This window comes from Helianthus annuus, chromosome 1 (assembly GCF_002127325.2).
Source record: "Helianthus annuus cultivar XRQ/B chromosome 1, HanXRQr2.0-SUNRISE, whole genome shotgun sequence".
In the NCBI taxonomy this organism is placed as follows: Eukaryota; Viridiplantae; Streptophyta; class Magnoliopsida; order Asterales; family Asteraceae; genus Helianthus; species Helianthus annuus.
The window spans coordinates 147,520,347-147,526,930 of record NC_035433.2 but is presented as its reverse complement, the minus strand read 5'-3'; the positions used below and the strand labels follow the sequence as shown (position 1 = coordinate 147,526,930).

Below are 6,584 nucleotides of genomic sequence, written 5' to 3'. Positions count from 1 at the left end.
ACATAGAACTTGAGCAAAGTTCTAACACAACATCCAAAACCTTCAAACCTGACCGCAACGGTTGGTTTACAAGTTTTTCTTTTCTTCTTCGTGCACCATTCTGGCAAATGGTTCGAAGAAGAAACCACCTCCAAGAGGTTCGAAACATGTGCAAACCTTCGAACCACCATCAAAAAGGTTGGTTCGAAGTTTGTGCAGCATTACTATGAAGGTCCCTAACAGGCCTTCAACACAACAACAGGTGGCAACCCACCTGATGACATGCAACGGCTGAGAATTTCGCATCAAGCGAAATCCCTTCACCGGTACGGAAGAGGCATAGCCGGATTTTTTACCAGATCACCAGGTTGATCTGGCCTAAAATTTTCTCCAAACTGCCACACTACCTTCCTACACTATAAGTCCAGTACTCCTCCCACGTGCAACTTGCACAAGGGAGCAACACTAGACTGGGGGGACTTGAAGGGGTATGGTCCCAAAACGACCATTACCCGCATCAAACAAACCCCTACCAGCAAGCAAACCGCACCCATGCGGTCACATCCTTCGAACCCATTCGGTTCGAAGATGAATAGCTTGACCCAAGTACGAAAGAAGATGAACATGTCGATGCGGCTGGCACCGCATCATATGGCCATTTTCGTCACGACAAGGGAAGCGAGCAAATAGTCTCCAACATACGACGATGCGGCCAACACCGCATCTCGCGTATTTCTTGATCACAAGTAGGAGACGCGGTAACTTCAGACGTTACCACATGCAGCGATGCGGCTCGCACCGCACCCTGCATATCCAGCAAGTGGACTGACACGCCAGGCAAGTGGCTGACACCAAGTGGCGCCGGCGACAGTCCCCTGTCAGAGCTATTAAAGCAATGGGCTGACGTGGCGTAACCCCCACGGCCGGCGAGACTGACACACCTGCAACGGTGCAGCTCGTCGTCAGCCCATCCATCAATCTCCTCCTTCACTCCTCGGCTATAAATACCAACCCCAAACCAGGTTTGAGGTATCTCTACACAACTCTCTCACTACTACTACAATCTTGCTTTGCTTCCCAAGCAAACTACTGATTCTTACGCCGGAGAGTGGTAACAAGGAGCACCCCCCACCCCATCCTCCTTGTTACGAGTCACGGCTTGTTTCCTTGTGCAGGAGATCATCCACCGGTGACCCAGCCAGCGATCTCCGAGAGGAAGGGATTAACCCTTCTTGACGAGACCAGTGTGTTAACCCTGCCCGGTTAACCATTGTTTCATCAACTGTCAATATCAATGTATGGATAAATGACAAAAGTTAAAGAAAGGATCCTAAAACTAAAACTTCGATTTTTGTAAGAAATAACGTTGTCACCAATATGAATTCTGATAGGAAATTGAATATTAAGCATGAAAGGTTCAAGTCTTGACACTGATAGGCGCAAGACGTTACATTTGAAAAGCGATATTTTCAAAAATGAAATTTTGATATAAATTAAACATGACGTGACGCGATCACGGTCAGGAAAGTTATGTGAAATAAAATCACATAGTAGCGCGAAAGATGGGTATGAAGTAACTAGACTAATAAGTCTAGTCAGTGAGGCCGGTTAAGGTCAATATTTAAATTAAGAAAGTGTTCAACACGCTATCTATATTAAGATTAGCGTCAAATAATCATAGTTGATAAGCGTGTATGACCAAGTGGCCAAATAGCTACTCAGTCAAGCCAAACAATAAAGGTAAGTGAGTAGAAGACGGCAGCGATGGTCCATAAGGTCATAATAACAAAAAGTATTGATCGCCTATACTGAGCGATCACAAGACAACACAAGCAAAGTGTTGGGAAGTCAGTTCGAGTAAAGGCACGATAAAAAGGATAAGGCCGAAAGGTATGTGGTAATATGCCTTGTAGAATTCCGTTAATAGCACACCTAGATAGTGCTAAATAAATAAGATAAAATCAGGAAATTCATTTTAGCGGCGAATTCTGTATGAATGAACCAAATGAATAAGTTCGTAAAGGAAAGGGTCTGTTTGTAAAAAAAAAAAACAGTGAAAGATCTCAATAGAAACATACAAATGGGCGAAAATAACGGATTCACAAAGAATCCGAAAGTATAAAGGCGATGGATTTCGCTAAGTTAATCAAACAAGTCGAAATAACGAGATGGTGTTATTCTGAGTTGCGTAATTTCGCATGAAAGAATACATATGTTGTGTAATTAAAAGATGTTACCATATTTGTCTAATGACACTAACAAATGGTCAGAGTGTGAGTAATGCTTAGAAGGTTACTCAGTTTATGTACATTGGGTTGAAACTCAATAAATTATGTAAGAAAAGGTTTCGAGGACGAAACCTCTTTAAGGGGGGTAGACTTGTAACACCCCGAAAACGGGTTTGGGTAATCAAACTCCGTTAACACTAAAAGACGGGTAAAGTACCGTTAGTGGTAAAATTTTACCCGGTAAATATTATGATTTAAATAATTAATCCTAATATTAAACAAAAAGTCAATAAAAGCTTTTAAAGAAATAGGATGGATAAAAGGCCCGATTTAACGGGACTTAAAGTAAACGGGTTACGACTTCCCGAACCTACTAAACTAACTAGGAATGACACTAACTAAGTTAGTTAGTCACTTATGAGTAGTTAGGAGTTCAAAAGAATTAAGAGTGAAAAATGAGGGACCATATGTGTCTAAATGAAAACTATTGTATAGAAATAACAAAATAAAACACAAAACACAATTGTCTGTGTTTTGTGGAAATCGACCAACATCAGGGGCGACCCCCAGGCTCCATCTAAACCTTAAACATTCACAAAACAACCAGATTGAAGGTCAATTCTTGTCCCAAATCAAAATCTAAACATATATAGATTCGTGATCCTCATCACAAGGGGGTTACAAGGTATGTAAAATTTGGTGTTAATTCTCTGTTTGAATTTCTCATGAAATTGGGAAATCTGAAAATTTATGTTGCATGTTAGCTATTTGGGTAGACTAGGGTTGATATGGTGTCTAGGAGTAAAACCTAGACAAAAACATGTAAAATCATGGCTAAATTCTGAAAAATTTCATGAACACATTGAAGGTAATTCATGGGTTTTATGAGAAAATGATAAACACAAGGATGTAGGATGCTAATCTAGTGTAAATTGGTGCTTAGAAACTGATTTCTGGAAATATGATGTGTAGTTCATGAACACTAAACATAGAGGTTTGAATTGTGGTATAAATCTTGGTAAAGATAACTAGTTATGAATTAGTTAGTAAATAAGTAATATTATGCACATTAGGTGTTTGTTAAAATGCCCAAATGAATGTTGACATAATGAAATTATGAAAGAAACGCGTAATTGGCTAACTCGACTAACTACGTGTAATACGAAATAATATGGGTTCTAAACGTGATGTTGATTGAACTTATTGTGCGTGTAATATGATTGAAGTTAGTTGACTATCGAAAGTCAAATAAACCAATATTGAAGTCGGATAGTAGTTCCGACATAGAGTTTGTAAGGTGGAATAGTCGTATGTGATAATGACTAAACTAACCGTCTTACGAATTATGATGATAGTTTGACGCTTGACAAGCTAGGTGGAGGCTTGGAAAGGAAGCGGGTCAAACGAAGTAAATAAGAAGTAAAAGCATGTTTCGGATGCAAGGTAAGTAAAACTTACACCTACTTGTAGTATACGTGTTTATTTTATAGGCGATAAATACAACAAAGGATTTGGTTCGAATTATGGGTTCCAACACGAAACGAATTGGGTTGGAACGAATAGAAACGTTTTAAACCATGATTAATGGTGAAAGAGGCAAAATGGTAAACTAGTCATGAATTGGTTAATAGTTTAAGAGTTTTCTTAAAGTTACCTTATAGCGTAACTAGTAATGGAAAATGGGTAAAAATGGAAATTTAGTCAAGTATTGACTAAAGTAAAATAAGTTTCAAAGGACACCCATAGCATAAGCCGAATGGGTCAAAAATATAGGAAATTGACTTTAGAAAGAAAGGGATCTAGTGAGAAAACCCGAAATGGTTCGGATGTGTGATTGGTAATTAAGAACCATGTTTTTGTTACATATGAAAATGTTGGGTTATATAGACCGAACGGGTCAAATCGTGGGAATAACGTCATTTGACAAAATCAACTAATGTGGTGGTCAAGTCATGTGTTACAGGAGCGAATAGTAATTGGGATAATTGCGTCGCCATAGAATATCGGTAATAAAAGCAAGGTGTCGAAACGGGTCACTAGGTTGACTCGAGCCAGGTACGTATAAATACGATTGTAGTTAAACATACATTTTTGGGGTCAATTAAGTAGCAAATGCCCTTCGTCGTAAATGAGGGGCTAAAGTTGACTAAAATGCCCTTGATGGGTAAACCGGGCAAACGACCTTTAAAGGTTGTTGGAAATAAGTGATTTGGTAGATTAAATCCTTAAGATAAGTATAAAAGGGATGTTATGGGACCTTAGTGCATAAATACCCTTAACGGGTCAAAATAAGCATACAAACGAAAACGAGTTTAATTTGTGTAATAAACCGGGGATTATAATCTAGTATGGTAGATAACATTAAGTTGAAGAAATATATGAGATATAAAGGTCAAATACACAAGTTTGATGATGAAATCACGAACGGGTCAAAAGTTGGCAAAAAGGGTAATAAGCCAAAGACTTAAAAGTCTGAAATTTTGTTAAACCGGATGTTAGATTTTAACTCCATATGATGGAGAATCAAATTACAAACACGTAGGAAGAAACGGTAGGTTAAACGGACGAGCAAATTGAAAGATACTAAAGTTTTCGTGTCAAAAACGGCAAAATAGAAAGATGGAATACAGGGGCCACCATAACTTACGGTGCCACCGTAAGTTACGGTGGACATAATTTGGTTACGGTAAATGCCTACTGTTGTACGGTTGAATAATTGAAACACAGAGGCCACCGTAACTTACGGTGCTACCGTAAGTTACGGTGGAGGTTAGAAATGAGTTTTTGTTTTGGGTTTAAGATATCCATGTTGGATTTTCCTAATTTCCCCATTGTATTAGTTAATTAATTATCAAAACTGACCTTTAAGTTGGTTTTGATCACAGGTGAATGTCGGGAGTCCCGGATGAAGATCGAGCATCGAGCAAGAACCGAACACACGTTAAACAAAGCTTCCGCAACGTTGTTTTGTCGTTATTCTAAACGGCGAATTAAATCACATTATGTTTATCACTTAAATTGTAAAAGTTTTTAACAAACCCGTATTTCCGATGTATATGTAATTTTAAATTACATGATTATTTTCGCAAAATATACGTTAAACCTTGATTTATAAGAACGGGTGTTACAGTCTTCGTGTCGTGTTGCTTCTACGAAGCGGGGAGGCTCTTCCCAAGTCCAAGTACCTGAACCAGTGAACCGTGAGTGGATCTATATTATAGATGGAGAGTAAGTACACATACATTAATATTGTTCCTTTATGTGGATATAAAAATGATACTAATGTGGTTTTCATTTATTGCTTTATAGATTTAGCAATCAAATAACGGCTACGCGGATTATTGGAGTAAACCTAAAGGGTATGTGGTCCGGTCCATGGGAAAGTTGGAAAGATGTTCCTAATGAGGACAAAAAGCGGTTGTTTGAACGATTCTGATGCGGGCCCAAGTGTGGAGGAACGGGCTATTTTGTATTTGGAGGCCCAAGACCGCGTAACAAAAGGGGCTTCACTAAAATGGCTCTAACTTGGGCTACGGGGGTCCGTTTTGGACGTGCGACCAGGCGATTCGAACGTGAGAACGAGCTCCATCTTGCTGCAAACGGCCTATGGCGGTTTGGGCCATCGGCCGGGCCAAAAAAATGCTTATTTCTATTACTTATTTGCATTTTTATGTTTTTTGAACTATTTTGGGCTTTTTGTTTTAGGCCATGTGTTTGGCCCGTTGTCTTTTTTAGGCCTATTTCGAATTTCAGTTTCTATTTATATGTTCCTCTAGTAATATGAATGATCAGACTTGAATTTTGAAAATACTCAATTTTTCACTTCAAATTCTGTGCCCTTTGGGTTGCAATTTGGGGGTTGGGGAAGAACTACACGGGTATTCGTAGAATCAACGTGTTTGATCTTCATTTATCGTACCACGCACTACATCAGATTCCATGTGTGTACTTAAACCCTTTTGTATGTTTCTTAAAAATTTCTTTTATTGTAGTGTTATTTTCAGTGGGAGGAGAAATGGAATGGTGAAATATATAGTTGCTGGGAGCGGTGCATTGCTGGTAAAATTCCGGATTTGTTGTGTAGGGTACGAGATCAAGCTAAAGAAACGGCGAGAAGTAAAGATGTACTAGTCGAAGACGATATGTCTGTTCTTACTGATTTTAAACCACCATGGATCAAAACAGAGACATGGAAACAAATGATTAAGATCTGGAACACACCCGAATGGAAAGCGAAGTCTAAAAGAAACAAAAAAATCAGAACTGAATCAAAAGGGGGCAAACATACCCTCGGGTCACAAACCTATGTGACTGCCAAAAGAAAACTGGTAAACGTTGTTAATCGTTATCTTTAACCGATAAATATACCATTATTTG

General features: G+C 38.9%; 1 long non-coding RNA gene across 1 annotated transcript; it reads left to right on the top strand.

Moving 5' to 3' along the window:
- The first annotated feature begins 2,864 nt into the window (after positions 1-2,864).
- LOC118481111 lies at positions 2,865-4,250 on the top strand. Its single transcript, XR_004864411.1, has 3 exons — positions 2,865-2,892; positions 3,563-3,650; positions 4,171-4,250. It is a non-coding gene; the product is annotated as an uncharacterized LOC118481111 (long non-coding RNA).
- Positions 4,251-6,584: the final 2,334 nt, after the last annotated feature.